The following is an 18,744-nucleotide window of genomic DNA, read 5'->3' as shown; positions in this document are numbered from 1 at the left end:
CATCTGCTGGTTCACTCCCCAATTGGCAGCAGCACCACAGCGCTGACCCCTTATAGTTCTTTTCAAATCATTTTACACTTTCTTTTTATTCATCTAGTACAGAGACAGAAGAATGGACACAGAGCTAACATAGCTGAGTATTCAAGGAGACAGGTTAAGGGGTTAAATGCCTCATATCATATCATTTATACCTTAGATTAATTCTGGGGACAGTATTATCTGGAATTTACAAAGTAGAAACTGAATGGAAAGAGCTTAGAAAAATACGGTGTTTTTTAATATCATTAAAAAGTCTAAGATAAAGGCTAATCAAGGGGCCAGCACTGTGAAATAGCAGGTAAAGCTACTGCCAGCATGGACATTCCATATGGGTGGAGGTTGAGCCCGGCTAGTCTGCTTTCAATCCAACTCTCTGCTATGGCCAGGGAAAGTGGTGGAAGATGGCCGAAGTCCTTGGGCAGCTGCACCTGTGTGGGAGACCCAGAAGAAGCTCCTGGCTGCTGGCATTGCAGCAGTACAGCTCCAGCCATTGTGACCAACTGCTGAGTGATCCAAAAGATGGAAGATGTCTCTCTCTCTCTCTCTCGCCTTCTACTCTGTGTAACTCTGACTTTCAAATAAATAAATAAATCTTTTTTAGAGAGCCAATCAACATATAACACTAGCATAAAAATCTTTCTTTTGTCTTGGGTCTCAGTTTTTATAATCTGATTTCTCAAATGGAAAAATGTGAGAGAGATGAAGTGTACCTACAAAAATAATTTACTATAGTTATTTACTGTAATAATTTACTGTAATGATGTACTGTAATTTACTGTAATAATTTACTGTAAAGAACCACATAGGATTATAACTTGTCTAGAAAACAAAGGAGATTCAAAGTTGCTATTATTTAATGGTTATTTTTTCTTATTTTTAATATCAAGATAGTATATAAATATTATGCACTCCTGGGTATTTCTGTGTTGTTTGATATGTTTTATTTTTAAGCAGAAATTCAAAGAGATAACTGGCTAACATGGAGTTCTGTGTTTCTGATTACTTCTCTCAATTAGAGATCATGGGATTAGAGTTGGTGCTAGATTAAGAATGCTTCAATCTTTATCCACTAGCTTCACACCAGCATTTACTATGTTAAACAATATTCTTTGGGTAGATTGCTCTTTCTTGCCAGACTGTAAACTTCATGGGGTCTAGAAACATATTTGCTTTGACACTAAAACTCAGCATCTTGACAGTCAGTCTTTTAGTTGAATAAATACATGATATACAAAATAAATATTTCTGCCCCTCAAGAACTGCCTAAGAGAGAAGAAAATAGAAATCAATTTGATGACTCTCAGTATTAGGTGAATATATAATTTGTCGTTCTGACATAAGCTTGGTCATAAAAAGGGAATATGAATAATTACACACAGTTGAAGTGTATGAACACCTAGGGCCAGCGGGTTAAATGTTCACCCTAGCAATGTAAGGCATTCCATGTCAATAGGAGAGGAAGGAGGAAGAGGGGAGGGGGTGTAGGTGGGAAGGTGGTTACGGAGGGAAGAATCACCATGCTCATTACTTAGCAGCAAAGAGAGAATCTGTGATCATTTGTTGCTTAAGAAAGGGTGATAGGCATTATTTAATTATAATGCAGGCATCAGTGTTTTCCTGTCTCTGAAATAGGAAGTCTATAACTCAGAATTCCTTGCTGTTTCATCAAAAACAATTCAAAACAAAAACCTAATTAAGCATAAGAGGAAGTTACGCATTAGAAGTCTATTCTAATCTCTAGGAGGTTCAGGGGTTGGAAAATTCATCCAAAATCTTGCTGCCAAATGTCCCATACATTTTCCATGACCACTACCCATCAGCATAAGCTCTTTTAAAAAAAAGAAAGATTTATTTATTTGAAAGTCAGAGTTACACAGAGAGAAGAGAGGCAGAGAGAGAGAGAGAGAGAGAGAGAGAATCTTCCATCTGCTGGTTTACTCCCCAATTGGATGCAATGGCCAGAGCTGAGCTGATCCAAACCCAGGAGTTAGGAGCTTCTTCCAGGTCTCCCATGTGGGTTCAGGAGTCCAAGGATGTGGGCAATATTCTAATGCTGTCTCAGGCCATAGTAGAGCTGGATCAGAAATGGAGCAGCGGGACTTGAACCAGTGACCATATGGGATGCTGGCACTGCAGGCGGCAGACTTACCTGCTACACCACAGCACCAGCCCCCATAAGCCCTATCTTCTGCAGAACCAGCACCCCAGACACCAGCCACCACATGGCATCCCATGGCACACTCACCCCTGGCAATGTGCTGCAGCTCCTGCTCCTCTCCACTTTCACTGGAAGAATCTGCAACTCCTTTTTTTCATGCAAGTAATTCTGATTCAGATGATGACCCTGACACAATTGGCTGGCAAGTGCCATGGCATGTGTCCATGGCCTAGCTAAATGCAAAGCTGGAACATTTTAAACTTTTCACTGCCATGGTGAGACACGGACTCCATCTAATGAAGTAGGGGATTTTTCAGGGAGTCTAGAGAATCAAATATGACAAAATGACAAATCTTAACCAAAGAGTGCCGTGGTACAGATGAAGAGAACCCAAAATGTATTTTTCTATCTTTTCTTTTCTGAGTTAAGTGCCTAAAAACAAAGCCAATGAGGGTTAAACAGACCCATTCTGAAAATTCCTTAACATCTTCATTTTCATCCAAATTAATATATTGCTTGAAGAAAATAAATTTTACATAAATGAAAATGCAGCACCACAGACAAGTGTACAGAACATAGGCCCTCGGTTAGCTTCAAACCATCTGGGTCCATTAATGTGTTCTTCCAGAACCCAAGCTGCAGTACAATAGAACCACAGCCTCTGACATTCCTCCTCCACCCCAATGGATCTTGGGTTTTCCTCCCACCTCCCCTCTCCTGTGAATACATCAGTAGCAGAACAAATGGAATCCAAAGATAAGATGATGTTATTTAACATGGAATAAACACAGTGTTTTAGTCAGTATAATCCTCAATACTACACTAATAATTCCGAGTTCACTGATTATGAAAGTAAGTATAAGAAATCTCTTCCTAAGTAATCATAACATCGAGAGCTGAATGTAGACTTTCAAAGTGAAAGAGAGAATAGTGTAGAGATGTGTATCTCTATAATAGAGATTTACCGCTGTAATTTATAGACAGTACACCATGTTTGTATTTTTTTTTGTAGTCCTGCATATTTTATTACATGCAGCTTGTCACTTTGGAAATTTTATGATTAGACACTAATATGCAACAAATTTTGAATCCTTACAGATAATATAGAGCACCCTAGGCCCTCCCAAGGGCAGAAAACAGACCAAGAGCTCATAGACTGGCTGCAACTGCAAGAAGCAGATGAAGATATCATCAGAAAGATACATATTCCTGCAGTGTGGCTGCTGAGCAGTTCTGCCCTTATGGATCTCATCTCTGTTTCAGATCGTTAAAGAAAGTTACATGCTTTCTGACATTTCTAAAGATTTCACTAATGAGAATCTAAGATATCTTCACTACGCTAAGAGCCTCAGAACAGCCCAAAGACTTGGGCCATCTTCTACTGCTTTCCCAGGCCATAGCAGAGAGCTGGATCAGAAGAGTAGCAGCCGGGACTAGAACCGGAGCCCATATGGGATGCTGGCATTCAGGCCAGTGCTTTAACCTACTGTGCCACAGCACTGGCCACAACATAGTATTTCTAATAGAAGAGATGGTTAAGTCATTAACTCCTCTAAAATACAAGTTAAGTATTAGTTTTGAAACTCTGATTCATTCATGAGAAAAACAAAAGGTTAATTTTCTCTCTTTGCTTCTGGGTATGTAAATTTTCTTCTAAGAAATTAATCATGACTTTTACATCTCAGACCCTATTATGAGTAAGTAGAGAATATTGTGGGGTCATACGCTCATTCTATCAAAAGAACATTTCTCCAATTAAAGAAAACATTATGGGAATCCCATATGGGAACTGGTTTGAGTCCTTGCTCCTTGCTGCTCCACTTCTGATCCAGCTACTTGCTATGGCCTGGGAAAGCAGTAGAAAATGGCCCAAGTGCTTGGGCCCATGCACATGCATGGGAGGCCAGAGCTATGGCCCAGCAGATTAACACCCTGGCCTGAAGCACTGTCATCCCATAAGGGCACTGGTTCAAGACCGGGCTGCTCAACTTCTGATCAAGCTTTTAGCTTATGGCCTGGGAAAGCAGTAGGAGAAGGCCCAAGTCCTTGGGCCCAAGCCTAAGTGGGAGACATGGAAGAAGTTCCTCGTTCCTGGCTTCAGATCAGTACAGCTCCAGCCATTACAACCAGTTGGGGAGTAAACCATCAGATGGAAGACTTCCCTCCCTCTCTCTCTCTTTCTCTCTCTCTCTCTCTCTCTCTCTCTGTGTGTGTGTAACTCTTTCAAATAAATAAACAAATCTTTAAAAAAAAAAGCCAGGAGTCAGGGAAATTTCATCCAGGTCCCTTGCTTGGGTGCAGGACCCAAGGATTTACCATATTCTGCTGCTTTCCCAGGTATGTTAGCAGGGAGCTGGATCAGAAGTAGAACATGCAATTGGTGCCCATAGAGGATGCTAGTGCTGCAGCTGTTGGTATAACCCATTTTGCCACAGTGCTGGCCCCATAACAATTTTTAATTCCTAGTAATTAACAGGGAAGAAAGAAGTATGGCAGGATACCTTTTTTTTAGAAAAATTATTTTATTTATTTGAAAAAGTTATATAGATAGGGAGAGAGAGAGAGAGAGAGAGAGAGAGAGAATCTTCTGTCTGCTGGTTCACTGCCCAAATGGCTACAATGGACAGAGCTGAGCTGAACTGAAGCCAGGAGCAAGGAGTTTCTTCTGGGTCTCCCACATGTGCAAAAGGTCTCAAGGACTTGGGCCATCCTCTACTGCTTTCCCAGGTGCATTAGCAGAAGGCTGGACTGGAGGTGGAGCAGCCGGAACTCTACCAGCACTCATATGGGATGCCTGTATTTCAGGCCAGGGCTTTAACCTGATGTGCCACAGTGCTGGCTCCAACAGGTGACCTTTTACTCTCAATAATCTCCTCTTGGTATTGGCAGCAGTTTGTAATTTTTTGTTTATTTGCCTTCTTCTTAATCTATATTTTTAAAAAATTACAAAATGTTCCAGCACCCTGAGAACCTCCATCACAAGGGCATACCATCAGATGTTTGTCCAGAAAAGGGTGGTGTAGATGCAAGGTGGAAAATGCAAGGTGAGTTGATTCATCTTTCTCAGGCTGTGGTTTCCATGGGCAACTTTTACAACCAACTGCCTTATTTGTTCCTCTTCCACAGAGTGGAACACATGTTAAGTCATCCTATTTAGCCAAAAGCCAGTGGCAGCACTTCAATATGTCATCAATCCAGGGACAGCATTGTGGTACAAAGAGGTAAGTTGCCAACTGCAACAGCAGCATGCCTTATGGCACTGCTTTGAGACTCACCACCTTCACTTCTCATTCAGCTCTTTGCTTGGGAAAGCAACAAAGATTGCCCAAGAGTTTGGGTTCCTGCACCCCCATGGGGGACTGGGACAGAGTTCCAGGGTCCTGGCTTCAGCCTGGCTCAGCCCCAGCTATTGTGGCCATCTGGAAGTGAGCCAGCAGATGGAAGATAGAGATCTCTCTCTCTATTACTTTTACCTAAGCATACATTACATACATAAATGAAGATGCATCAATATAGCAACTTGTTGAGGAAAAGTCTTCTGATTATTGCAGGTTTTGTTTCAATGCAGAAAAATCTTCAGACACAAAAATTATAAACTGATTTATATTTATATTTCTCAACCACATACTTTTCAGAAAAAATTGTCTGCCACTCAGCATCAGGTATCAGTCTGAAAGCATTCATTAAAAAATCAAGTAATTTTACTAAGCACAAAAACCTCTAGTATAGACTGCATATAAACCAGTGGCTTCCATGGGTATACACAGATTGATTTTTGTTAATTTACGGGGATCACTGCACTTCCCTGGCATGGAGCTGTCTGAAGAGTTTAAACACTGATGGGTGTGGCATTATTTCTGATATTTGCTTATTATCCAGAGTGCATTTATTAAATATCTATCTTGAACTCCACACTCTATAAATCTATTTCAAATATGTAGATATTTAATGGTACTTACACATTTACAAACTGAGCTAATCCTCCTAACTTCTCTCTGGAATAGCTATGCCTTTGACATTGCCTTTTTTCACACATATGGAAATGCATAATATGCTTCTGTATGGTACTTCAGAATTTATAAAAGGCTTTTCAGGTAAGATTTACATAACATCATGTGAAAGTGGCCAAAGGACACAGTCTTCTCATTATAGAGGGGAGAGGTATGAAGTCACTCTCTGAACAGTTACTCAGATTCTATCAGTCAGGTTCAGAATCTTATTAGGTATCAGATACACATCTAGATTTTTTTCCCTACTGTCTCTTTGTCAGAATTCCCAGCCTATGAGTGAACTTCATCTGAATGAATGCTAATATTCAAGGTTCTAAGTGAAAAAATTACTGAGGTTTGTATTGGTGAGGAAAGCATGTGTCTAAATGTTACTTGTATTTAATAATAAGTATTGAATCATATGAAACTGAATATAAGATTATGCAAATTTTTAAGATGAAGAGCATATATTTAAAACCACATTCTTACATTTTGCAAACGTGTTGAAACAGCTTACTGGAGCATGTGTTTGGCATAGTGGTAAAGCCTTCCACATCCCAGTCAGAATGCTCAGGGCTCAAGCCCTAGCCCTGCTTCTGCTTCTGGCTTCCTGCTAACAGAACCCTGGGAGGCAGCAGCTGATGGCTCAAGTACTTGAGTCCCTGCCACCTGTGTGGGAGACCCACACTGAGTTCCTCGCTTCAGCCTTAACCAGCTCTGGTTGGTGCAGACATTTGAGGAATGAGCAGGAAATGGAAGGGCTCTCTCTGCCTTTCAAATAAACAAAAATAACTATACAGACCTTTTCTTAAGGTGTCTTGTTCACATCTAAATGATTTCCCTTTTCACAGTAAAATGCCTAACTGTCCTCTTTAGTAACAATGCATGTTTTGCTCTCCATGTCCACTCCTGAGCTCCAAGTACTGGCAGCTCACCCTAGCATGCTGACTGGTTCCAATGTTCAAGTACTCATCTCCCATTCTCTTTTGGTGGGTCTACCGGAAAGAAAGGAGAGTATCTACAGTAATTAATATCTTACTGTGGCTCTTGCTGTCCACCTGCAGGCCTGAAGGATGACCACCTGAATACACACTGTGATGTTCTGGACGTAGTTTTCAAACTTCAGTCACTTTGCAGCTGAGGGACTCTGTCCTCGTCAATCACTTGAAAGCCTGCAGGAGTAGGGAGAAGCTGTGTTTGAAGAATTCACAAATACAGTGCATTGAAGCCAACCACTACCACCCCCACCACACCCCTACTTCAGGGTTCTGGCAAATCCCAAACCAGGAGTTTGGGACCAGCAGTGGTTCAGGAGGTGACCTCAACTCCTTACTCTGAACAGCTCCAAAGAGCCTGGTGCACCCAGCGGGAGCTCAGCACCTCGAACTCCCACCCTCCTGCCCTTGCCACCAGGATGCCCGGCTCCCAGAGCCTCCAGGAGGCCTGCAGCAGACCCGCAGGTCCAGGTGCGCTGGGATGTGCGTCCAGAACTAACCCAAAATACAGGCCCAGCTTAAGTGTCACCTCCCCACAAAGTCACTGTCACCTACTCCCTCCCGGAAGGCTGCAGGCCAGCACCCGGCACCGGGTGTCATGGCATTTGGGGTTCACCCGCTCTCCCTCAAAGGAAGATGCCCCCGTGGGAACCCCGCTCCACCTGCGGCAGGGCTGGGGGTGGAAGGGCCGAGCCAGCCTCCACCCTAGGACTGCAGCCTGGGAAAGTCCAGGGCCCCAGTGCCCTTGCCAGGCATAGGGTCTCTCTAAGTGTACTCTGAGCCAGGGCCTCAGCCATCAGCAGCTCTCTTGCTTCCAGAATCTGCTGCAGGGCAGTTCAGGCTCAGTCCAGCAGGGGGCCTCAGGACAATCGTTGCTGCCCTGAGGCAGGACCAGTGCTGCAAGACCCGCCCCATGCTAGGCTGGCTATAGAGGCGGTGGACATTGGTGGGCAGCTGGTAGTTGCAGTGTGTGCGCATGACATGGGTGGTGTTAGGTTCTTGGCTGTCCCGTTTCGTGCCTTGGGGCTAAAATGCCGGTGGTGGCCCCTGAGTCAGGAGGGGCAGGAGAAGAAGAGACAGACCTGGTGAGTGTGACTGCCCACCTCTCCTGCCAGCCCTGCTGGCTGAGGCTTGCAGCACGTGCTGCACTTGGGGAAGCAATGAAGGCCAAGTCTCAGCAGGAAAACCAAGTGCGCGGTGCTGATTTACTCACTGACACAGCATCTGTGTGGTCTGCATGGACAGACAGGGGGAAGGGTTTGGTAGAAGGGTGCTGGAGGTGCACTGGGCCTTTGTGCTGCTGCCTGCTGTAGGCATCCAGGGCAGCAGAGTCCTGCGGGGTCCCTAGAGATCCTGGCCATGCTGTGCCTTCCATCATCCACCCTCCTGCACTGATGCTGGGGGAAGTGCTTCTGTGGTTGATATCTCATTGGAATCCATGGTCATTTTCTCATGATGGGCTGATCTCACACAGTGACAATCATGGGACAAATCACTGTTCTGTGGCATCTGCCTCCCAGGAGCATTGCAGGTGGACAGGGGGAAACGGGTGACTGGTGGCACCTCCTGTGCATGGTCTCTGTCCCATCCTGGACCGAAGGTGGAAAGGGAAGGAGAGGAGCTGGCTCAAAGCAGTCCCGCTGCGGGTTCCATTAGGTGCAAAATGTCTCCCGATTGCGGTTAACCTTGCAGAGAAACTGTCTCCTTTTGTGGGCAAGTGACAGCATCTGCTTTATTAGCTGTGCAGTGTATTGATAATTAAAATTTGGGCATCCCTATCTATAGTCCTCACAGCATAGTTACATTCTGAGGAAGTGATGAAACTGCTCAGTACTTCGGGGCTGAGTGTAATATTAGGTGGGCAAGCCTGTTGTTGGCTTTTGGTTTATAGCTATTGGGCGACTTTATTTGGTAAAAATGCATTCAGGCTCAGTAGTGTATTCAAGGATGACCACTTAGTGAATTGTCTTTTTTTTTTTTTTTTTTTTGTAAGAATAAGAGTATTGAAGACTGGGTTGAGCTACCTATGGCAAAACTCCACCATTCCTGGGAAGGCCACAATTGGCAAGAAAAGCAGGTAGCAAGCTTTCACCAAGTAAGTTGAGATTCCTGTGTTTGCAATCTGAAGAGCTCACTGCTGAGCTGGGAGGGGAACTGCTCTGAGCACAACTCATTAGAGAACTGTTCTTGCAGACCTTCCCCGAAGGAAGCACTGTTGTGGTCAGAAGCATTCCAGGAGCTGCTGGCCAGCAATTGTGAATTAGGCTTGAATTGAATCCACTGCAAGTATCACAAGAGTGCAGAAAGGCTGTGTCCTCAAATCAGCAGCTCACCAAGGAGAATTTGACTTAACCTAGAAGGTCTGTTTATCTCCGCTTATTTTGCAGCATATTCACACCAGGTGGGGAAGATAAATCACCCTTCAGCTCTGCAATGGCAGTGCTCTTGGTTGAGGCTGAGGATGCTTTTCATTGCATGCAGTGTTTGCAAGAGACTTAGTTCCCTGAGGATTTATGCCTCTCCTGTAAATACATTTTTGGCATTAAAACAAACTGAAGTATTTCTGTTTTAGTAGTATGGAACCAACTTAAGTATATTGCCTACTGGCATCTTTGTCTTTAAAGAGCTAAATCCACAGGATTACAGGATTGAGTAAAAACAAGAGAATAGCTAATCCTAGTACTAGAAAAGCACAAGGGAATGTTTGATCATTAGCTTCCTTATATTCCTCATGTTTCTTTTTATTTTTCTGCCTGCTCTTCCCTACATACAGATGGTCTGGCTGTATTGGAAGCTTTTTTAAAAACTGAATTCTGTGAAGAAAATATAGGCTACTGGCTAGCTTGTGAAAACTTCCAAAAAAATCCACCCACCCCAGAAGCTATCCTTATATGCAAGAAAAATATATACACTCTGCTTAGAAAAAGGCCCAAAAGAGGTTAGACACAATTCCTCATTTCAGCATAAAGTGTACACTCTTGACATCAAGAAGCAACAAAAGAAGTAAAGACATAAGACTAAAGCAAGGGCCAGGGAATCTGAAAAGCTTCCTCTCCTGATGCCCTGACTTTCAAATAAGTCTCCCCAGACCTGGCAGGTGGAGCTCATCACACATTACAGCTTCTGATTTCCACTTTCAAAGAGCAGAGCCCCCTTTTCTAACAAAGGATAATGAGTGATCTTTGTTTCAGATGAACATGCTTTCAAACCAAAACTCTTATTATCCAAAATATAAGAGAAGCTATGACTCCCAGCTTTACAACTGCCTCGAAAAGGGTGTATTGCTTGATGGAGAATAACTTTCTGAAGTTGTATTTATTGGCAAGGCAGAGTTACAGAGAGAAAAAGAGAGGGAAAGACAGCGGTCCATCTGCTGGCTCACTCCCTAAATGGCCACAATGGCCAGGGCTGGGCCAGGCTGAAGCCAGCAGCTTCCTCCAGGTCTCCCATGTGGGGGCAGAGGACCAAGCGCTTGGGCCATTCTCTGCTGCTTTACCCAGCAAGGAGTTGTGGAAGAAGTAGAGCAGCTGGGAGTCAAACCGGCATCCATGTGGGTTGTTAGTGCTGCAGGCAGCAGTGTAACTTGCTATGCCACAACACCAGCCCCCAGAAAGAACTCTTATCCCTGGTCTTTCTTTTGAGTCAGAATGCTCCCAGGACTTGTGTTGAAAACCACAGATCACCACAGAACCCCATGAGAAGAAAAAGGAGTCCCAGAGTAGAGGACATGTTCTGTTTCCTAAGGCAGAAGTTTTTGACTGCCAGAGACGAACATTCAATTCAGCCTGGGTGTTTGGGAAATATACCTCGCAACTGGGGATTCCAGTTCAGGTAGTAAATCAGGAAGCTGGTGACTGTCCAGGAGATGCCTGTATCAGAACAGCTTCCACCACCGTGAAGACACAGGCAGGAAATACGTGGTCTGAGTGGGGTGGGTCTCACTGGAAAAGCAGGACTCTGAGATGGAAGATAATGCAATGGAATGCTGTTGTTCCAGACTCACTTAAAATCAATACGTCTGGGATTCTGTAGCCTTAGCTACCTAGCTCTACATCTTTCCTTAAATCCATCCATATTACCACATGGTTTTAATTCTAGGTTTTAAGTCCAAACTAATGTAACATGTTTATTATGTAGAATCATCCATTCTATTGTTGTGTATTGCTGAAGCTGAAGTGATGTTTGAATTGTTAAATGGTATATAAAATAGTGAGTGCTCATGTGTAGAAAACCACAGTGGCTGTTCCAAGTGCCAAACACTCTTGAAGGCAGTTAAGCTTTGAAGTGGTCTTTGAATATTTGAATACATTTATTTTGATAACTAATGTCATTGAATACTCAGAGTCCAGGTGTGAGTTGATTTGATTTTTGTAACTGGAAATATGACCAACATAAGATCTTTGTAGTAGAGAAGAAGCATGCATTACTGAATCTGTGCAGGGAGAACTGACAGCCCCCAGAGCTGAGATGAGGGTGGCAAGGAAGATGCTCTTTTCTAAACCTAAGTCACAGCACATCTTTAGAACGACCCAGGGTTAAAATTACTAACAGAATCTTTAATTAAACATTAAGGTATTTGATGAGAATAGAACATTGACCTAAATCCCTTCTTGAGGATTAAGAACCAGCTAAATAGGAGGCTGCGGTGGTGACCTCGAAGGGGTTGGAGCCTGGGGTCAGGGGTCGTGGGTCCCAATGGCTGGTCCAGAATCATCACGGGCTACCTGGGTCGTGGGCCAGCACCATGGCTCGGGGCTCCAGAGGTCGGGGGAAGCCTGCTGGGCCCCTTCTTGCTTCCTTCTTTGGGCAGAAGTCAGGCATCACAAAGTGACCTAAAGTGACCAGTTTGGTGCCGAAATCCCTGAGGCACCACTGGAGCCCGGGGCCAGGCCTGCAGGCAGGGCAGAAGCAGAGGGGAGACACCGGGACCTGGGGGCCAAGGCTTCAGGTGTTTCTGTTGGCCCCCAGGCACCCACGGGGCCTCAGCCTCTCTCACAACAGAAATGTGCATGCACCTCAGACCATTTTTACCCTTAATTCCACTTTAAAGAAAGGTTCATCGAGGACGGACTCATGGCATGGGGGTGCAACCACAGCCTGCATGGCCCACATCATGGGCACCAGTTCCATTCCCTGACGCCATACTTCCTCTCCAACTCCAGCCAACGAGTGCAGTGGTGATGGACAGGTGCTTGGACCCCACACCACATGGAGATGGGAGGGGGCTCATGGGCCTTCAGCCTCACCCAAACATTGGGGAATCAAACCAGCAGATCGAAGACCCCTGTCTCTATGCCTTTCAAATAAATCTCTTAAAATAAATAAAAAAGAAATGCAAATAAAAAGAACCAGCTAAATAGACATGAACTGTATGGAGACAAACACCAATATTACATTACTCAACTCTCCACTGCTCCAATGAACAAAGAAGACAAATAAGAGGGATATAGGCCTCCCCTTTTTTGTTATCCTTCCCTTGGTTCCAACTAGCATGGGCTTGCAGAAAATGCGCAAGGAATCCATTCTCTTCTATGGTCAATACATGATCTCAGAATTTCCCTTATTCATTTGCCTAACAGATTTTGATTATGTCACTCTAGGTAAAGGGAAGGCAAGAAAACTGCCCTTTTCCCCCATTTTTAAAATCTATTATTTATTTGAAAGGCAGAGTTATAGAGAAGGGGTAGAGACAGATCTTCCATCTGCTGGTTCACTTCCCAAATTGGCCTCAGCTGAGCCAATCTAAAGCCAGGTGCTTCTGCCAGGCCTCCCACATGAATGCAGTGGTTCAAGCACTTGGGCCACCTTCTGATGCTTTCCCAGGCACATTAGCAGGGAGCTAGATTGGAAGTGGAGCAGCTGGGACTTGAATCAGCACCCATATGGGATGCTGGCACAGCAGGCCATGGCTTTACCCACTGTGTTGGTACCGTGTGTTTGTGTGTGTGTATGTGTGTGTGTGTATGTATGCATGTATTTTTATTTCAAAGACTCATTTATTTATTTGAAAGGCAAGGTTAGAGAGGGAGAGACATAAGAAGAGAGATCTTTCAACCTCTGGTTCACTCCCCAAATGTCCACAACAGCAGAGGCTGGGCCAAGCCAAAGCCTGGAGGCTGAAAAGCAGATAATCTTTAGTTATTAATTTAAAATGAATAGGCTGTAGCTGGTACTGTGGCATATAAGGTAAAGCCACCACCTGCAGTGCTGGCATTCCCTATGGGCACTGGTTCATGTCCCAGCTGCTCTGCTTCTAATCTAGCTCCCTGCTAATGTGCCTGGGAAAGCAGCAGGAGATGGCCCAAATACTTGGGTGCCTGAATCCATGTGAGAGAGCTGGAAGAATCACCAGGCTTTGGATTAGCCCAGCTCCAGCTGCTTGCAGCCACATGGGGATTAAAACAGCAGACAGATCATCTCTATTTATGTGTCACTCTTTATAATGCTGTCTTTCAAATAAATAAATAAATAAACCTTTAAAAAAGGTTTATTAATGTATGCTATAATCCAATCCAGGAACAGTAAGAGAAGCATTAAATATTGCTACCTATATTTTTATTTTTTAATTTTTTTAAACTTTTATTTAGTGAATATAATTTTCCAAAGTACAGTGTATGGATTACAAAGGCTTCCCCCCATAACTCCCCTCCCACCAGCACCCCGCCCATCTCCCACTCCCTCTCCCATTCCATTTACATCAAGATTCTTTTTCAATCATCTTTATACAAAGAAGATCGATTTAGTTTATATTAAGTTTTCATCAGTTTGCAGCACACAGAACATAAAGTGTAAAATACTGTTTGAGTACTAGTTATAGCATTACTTCACATTGGACAACACATTAAGGACAGAGATCCCACATAAGGAGTAAGCACACAGTGATTCCTGTTGTTGACTTAACAATCTGACACTCTTGTTTATGGCATCAGAAATCTCCCTGGGCTCTAGTCATGAGTTGCCAAGGCTATGGAAGCCTCTTGAGTTCACTGACTTCGATCTTATTTAGACAAGGTCATAGTCAAAGTGGAAGTTCTCTCCTCCCTTCAGAGAAAGGTACCTCCTTCTTTGATGGCCCGTTCTTTCTACTGGGATCTCACTCACAGAGATCTTTTATTTAGGTCCTTTTCTTTTCTTTTTTTCTTTTTTTGCCAGAGTTTCTTTCCATACCTAAAATACTCTCATAGGCTCTTCAGCTAGATCTGAGTGCCTTAAGGGCTGATTCTGAGGCCAGAGTGCTGTTTAGGACATCTGCCATTCTACAAGACTGCTGTGTATCGCACTTCCCATGCTACCTATATTTTATATAGTCTGAGTATTGTATAAACTAAAATATACAACACTAGGAGTATGCTATCAGTAATTACACTGCCAATCTCAGTGATTATAAATAAGAATTTTAGCAACTATACTGATTCTGAACAGTGATTCAATGATTCTGTTTTTAAATTTAAAAATGCCCATGAACTTGAATGTTTCTGTGTAGCTCCTCATAGAACTACAAGCTTTAGAATTTCTATGCTGTTTAGCATTTCATCTTCAGTGCGAACTTGATTATTACACTGCCAGTTTATAAAACACTTCACAGTCATGTGAGCCTAACCATAAGATAGGACTGTGTAGAATAAATCCTTTAACTATAAAGACAATCTTATCTCACAAGGGAGGAAGATCCAGAGGGGTCAAATGACTTGCTAATGTCACTTAGCTCTGTCAGCACAGAAACAAGGAAAGCTCTCAGCTTCCTGCCACCTCCCCTTACACCACCTGCCTCAACTAGATGAACCTGTAATTTTAAGGACACTCAGGCACCATGAGTTTAAATGAATTTTTCAAGGTTACATGACAAGTACCAAAGCCAGAAGCAAAAATTATTGCTTCCATCTTTCTCTTCCTTGTCCACAATGGAAGTCCGATGTACAGTTATGCATTATTCTAATATCACAACCAAGAAGCATTATTTTTCCCCAATTTAACAATGAAACTTTTTTTCCATTGAGGAAGTTATTTTAATGGATGATACAAACATACTTTTTTGTTTTTTAATTGGAGATGCAAAGAAATGAACAAGTAGACAGAGAAGTAGTATTCACCCTCTAGTTCACTGCTGAAATGTCCCCAGTGGCCAGGGCTGTCCCAGGAGTAGGGAACCCAATCATCTGAGCCATTTCTTGCTAGCTCCCAGGGTCTACATTATCAGGAATTTGGAGGCAGGTACTGGAACCAGGAATCAAACCAAGAAACTCCAATATGAGACATAGGCATTTGAACCACAAGGCTACACCCTGGCTTCCAGACTTGTTTTTTCACCAGTCCTCTGAAAAGGAAAGTTAATTACAACCTGAAATCCAAGACTCTGGAGTCCTCAGGTGTGTGCTTCTATGCAAGTTGATGCATTAGAGTTACATATGTTGCCCAAGAGTCTGCAGTTTAGAGAGAACAGAAGAGTGAAACATGTGTCAGAGGATGTCAGCATTGGAGAGGTGGCTGTGCTCTAGTCAGAGGCTGAGGAGGACAAGTCCACAGGGAGCAGCAGCTTGATTTAGTCACAAGGAAACCGGCTGTTTCTGGATTCATCCACCCCTCCCAGCTGACTGGCTGTGGAATTCTGATTGAATTCACCTGAAAATCCCACTCCCACTCGATTTGGAGGGAATTAATATCTGTCCCCTAAGTAAAAGGGTTCCATTTCTTTTTCCAAACCACAAAAAATCATGTTGGTTGCGTTGCCTGTAAATTTCTAAGCATGAAACACCATTTTTTTTTTTAATTTCATAATAGCTACTCTGTCTGAACTCTTGTTTGTATTGCATCAGAATACAAAATCTTGGGAGGAAGAAGGCAAAACCAACTCAGACCCAGAAAACATTTAGAAAATTGCTGCTTAAGTACCAAAATTAGCAGAGGCACACAAAACAGTGACAGAAAGCCAGAATTGGAGCAAGCCAACAGCTATGCCCTGATTCAAAAAGACGGTTCCTGCTGTACCCTGAACTCCTTATTCCAGCCTCCAAACCAAAGCTAACATCAGAAAATTCATTACAAACCATGATAAATAAGAAAACTGTGAAAAAAGCCAAAGAAATGCAAGAGTCCTTAGTGATATTGGGCTTGATTTAGTCACAAGGAAACCGGCTGTTTCTGGATACATCCACCCCTCCCAGCTGACTTGCTGTGGAATTCTGATTGAATTAACCTGAAAATCACAGTCAAACTCGATTTGGAGGAAATTAATATCTGTCCCCACAGCAAATTGGTTCCATTTCATTTTCCAAAACACAAAAATTCATCTTAGTTATCCTGCCTGTAGATTTCTAAGCCTGAAAAGCCAATTTATTATGTTTTTTATTTCATAATGGATCCTCTGTCTAACTTCTTGTTTGTACTGCATCAGAATACAAAATTTGGGATGGAAGAAGGCAAAAGAAACTCAGACCAAGAAAACATTTAGAAAATTGCTGCTCAAAACCAAAAATTGGCTGAGGCACCCAAAACAATGACAGCAAGCCAGAATTGGAGCAAGCCAACATCTGTGCCCTGATTGAAAAAGACCATTCCTCCCGTGCCCTGGACTCCATATTCCAGTCTGAAAACTAAAGCTCACATCAGAAAATTCATTACAAATCATGATAAATAAGACAAATGTGAAAAAAGCCAAAGAAATGCAAGAGTCCTTTGTGATATTAGGCTTGATTTAGTCCCATGTAAACTGGCTGTTTCTGGATTCATCCACCCCTCCCAGCTGAATGGCTGTGGAATTCTGATTGAATTCACCTGAAAATCGCACTCACACCTGATTTGGTGGGAATTAATATCTGGTGCTGGTTCTGCGGGCTGGGGCTTTAACCCACTGTGCGATAGCACTGGCCCCTGTAAGTGGTTTTCTTAATTATTCCCAGCTTTCTGTCTGTTTTGTTTTTAGATTTATAATAATTTCTTAATGAAAATGGATGTAGGAAGGTAAATTTTATTCTCAGGGAATATATAGAAACAAGATGTATGATGAATTTGTCATGACTATCAATCATTGCATTTATCCAAGAAAAGGCAATGTCATCTCTCATTTTCTGTTGCCATAGCAAAATATATATTTGTTATATGATTTCAATTGAAGTCAAGGATAATATTCTAAATTTTGGGGTCATAATGTCCAACACATTCTTTAGTGTTATACAGATGATGTAGTGGGCAGTGTTTTAGTTCCACCCTGGAAATAAACACTTAGCATTCTGCAAGAGAATTACTTACCTAGGGCTAAACCACAAATCAGTGACATTTATTATTTTTTTTGACAGGCAGAGTGGACAGTGAGAGAGAGAGAGACAGAGAGAAAGGTCTTCCTTTGCCGTTGGTTCACCCTCCAATGGCCACCATGGCCGGTGCACAGCAGCCGGCCCACTGTGCTGATCTGATGGCAGGAACCAGGTACTTATCCTGGTCTCCCATGGGATGCAGGGCCCAAGGACTTGGGCCATCCTCCACTGCACTCCCTGGTCACAGCAGAGAGCTGGCCTGGAAGAGGGGCAACTGGGACAGAATCTGGCACCCCGACTGGGACTAGAATGAAGTGTGCCAGCGCCACAAGGTGGAGGATTAGCCTAGTGAGCCGCGGCGCTGGCTGCATTTATTTTTTTTAATTGTTAGAGTAATGCAGTCCTTAATAGTTTGAGGAGATGAACTTGATTCCCAGCTAGAGTAAGAACACTGTGGGGAAAATAATCTACTGCATGTTCTTTCACGTTTTAAGATTGTATTTAACAATTTATTTATTTATTTAAAAGAGTTACACAGAGAGAGGAGAGGCAGAGAGAAAGAGACAGAGGAGAGATCTTTCATTCAACATTTCACTCTCCAATTGGCTGCACTGGCCGGGCTGCACCCATCTAAAGCCAGGAGCCAGGAGAATTTTCTGGGTATCCCACACGGCTTCAAAGGCCCAAATCCTTGGGCCTTCTTCTACTGCTTTCCCAGGTCATAGCAGAGAGCTGGATCAAAATTAGAGCAGCTGGGTCTTGAAACGGTGCCCATATGGGATGCTGGTGCTTTAGGCCAGGGCATTAACCCACTGTGCCACAGTGCCAGCCCCAAGGTTTATTTATTAACTTATTTGAAAGGCAGAGTAATAGAGATAGGGAGAGATGGGTAGTGAGAAAGAGATATCTTCCATCTGCTGGTTCATTCAACAAATGGCCACAATGGTTGGCCAGGCCAAAGCCAGGAGTCTGGAACTCTATCTGGGTCTCCCATATTTGTGGAATTGGCCCAAATACTCAGGCCATCTTTCACTGCTCTTTCAGCCACTTTAGCAGGGAACTCAATTGGAAGTGGAGCACCAAGGACTCAAATTGTCTGTCCACATGGGATGCCTGAATTGCAGGTGGAGATCTACCTGCTGTACCACAATGCTGGTGCCTACTGCAGGTTCTCAAAGCTCTCTGTATTTCCCTCAGTCACAAATGCAGATTATAGTACAGAATTTCTCAGGTTCTGTTCTTGGGTAAATAACTCCATAGCTTTTACTTTAATTTGTTATCATGTTATTTCAGTTCTTTAAATGTTTATGAGT

The sequence above is a fragment of the Oryctolagus cuniculus genome, chromosome 18 (genome assembly GCF_051225735.1).
Source record: "Oryctolagus cuniculus isolate XC-2025 breed Fujian yellow rabbit chromosome 18, ASM5122573v1, whole genome shotgun sequence".
Lineage (NCBI taxonomy): Eukaryota > Metazoa > Chordata > Mammalia > Lagomorpha > Leporidae > Oryctolagus > Oryctolagus cuniculus.
The sequence above is the reverse complement of the archived record's forward strand: the minus strand, read 5'-3'. Positions refer to the sequence as shown.